This window comes from Contarinia nasturtii, unplaced genomic scaffold, assembly GCF_009176525.2.
Source record: "Contarinia nasturtii isolate CC-2019 unplaced genomic scaffold, AAFC_CNas_1.1 Cnas_scaffold_4976, whole genome shotgun sequence".
NCBI classification, from domain to species: Eukaryota; Metazoa; Arthropoda; class Insecta; order Diptera; family Cecidomyiidae; genus Contarinia; species Contarinia nasturtii.
The window spans coordinates 1-1,012 of NW_022202255.1; the positions used below are offsets into that span (position 1 = coordinate 1).

At 37.1% G+C, this 1,012-nt stretch overlaps 1 long non-coding RNA gene across 1 annotated transcript; it reads right to left on the minus strand.

Annotated features, from left to right (window-relative positions):
- On the minus strand, positions 1 to 1,012 carry LOC116351240. The gene is made up of 2 exons (XR_004202114.1): positions 929 to 1,012; positions 1 to 439 (listed from the first exon to the last, which is right to left on the minus strand). It is a non-coding gene; the product is annotated as an uncharacterized LOC116351240 (long non-coding RNA).

A 1,012-nucleotide genomic window follows, 5' to 3' on the forward strand; every position in this document is an offset into this window, starting at 1 on the left:
TCCTTTACCTTTCGGTCTTGTTTGGTGTCTTCCTTTCTTACCGTTTGGTGTACATGATGGTTTTTTTTTATTGCTTCGGTCATTATTATTCGTTGATCTTGCATTTGGACTTGATAACAATTTAGCCTTTTTCATTTCTTCCTTCTTTACCTCTTCACACTTTATTTCATTTTTCACGCAATTTGGATCGTTGGCCAGTTCCAGCTCGTCGTCTGTTTCGCTTTCTGATTTAATTAAGTCATTGAATCCTGCGCCATTCGCCTCATTCATTCCTGGTGACGATGTTCTGATTAAACTAAACTCGATATCGTCTGGTGGTTCCTCCTTAACATCGGGCTCTTGTTTGATTTCAACTGTCGAGCCATCCTTTTTGCGCCTGACCCTGCCATCTGATGTCCCTTCGTATGGCTCTTCGTTGGATTCGGAATTCATTTTTTATCTGTAACCATGAGAAAAAAATAAAGTAAGAAAGCTTGGGAAATATTTATATGGCATTTCATTCATTGAGAAGCATTGATATGCACACAATTCGTGTAAAATGTTTAAATAAAATGAATGGAGTTTCGCTAAACTGCATCGCCAAAATTTTGAGAAGGAAATAATTGAAATTACTTCGATTAAAAAAATACTAAAAACCCCGCTTATTTCTTCACACAGTTCTCTCAGCGACGTCGTATTAATATAGCGGTATTCAGTATTCTCAACAACGTTTGTGTTCTATGTTTGTGTCCGTGTGCTTTGTACAGGTTACAATACAACGACAGCATTGCCACAATTCCGTGGAAATTAAATGTGCACAGTGTTCGGCACTCCAATAAAAACCAATAAAATTAATGCTCAAAAAATTGATTTGATGCAACACGGGAAACGAATTTTAATGAAAAAATTGAAAATCAAACGAAGCGCAGAAAATATTTCCAAAACTTACCTCTCGTAAGCATGTACTCGTTGCACAAATAACACACGATGTTGACTGTACGTGTTTCACCTTCAAATGATCGTAAGCTAGTGG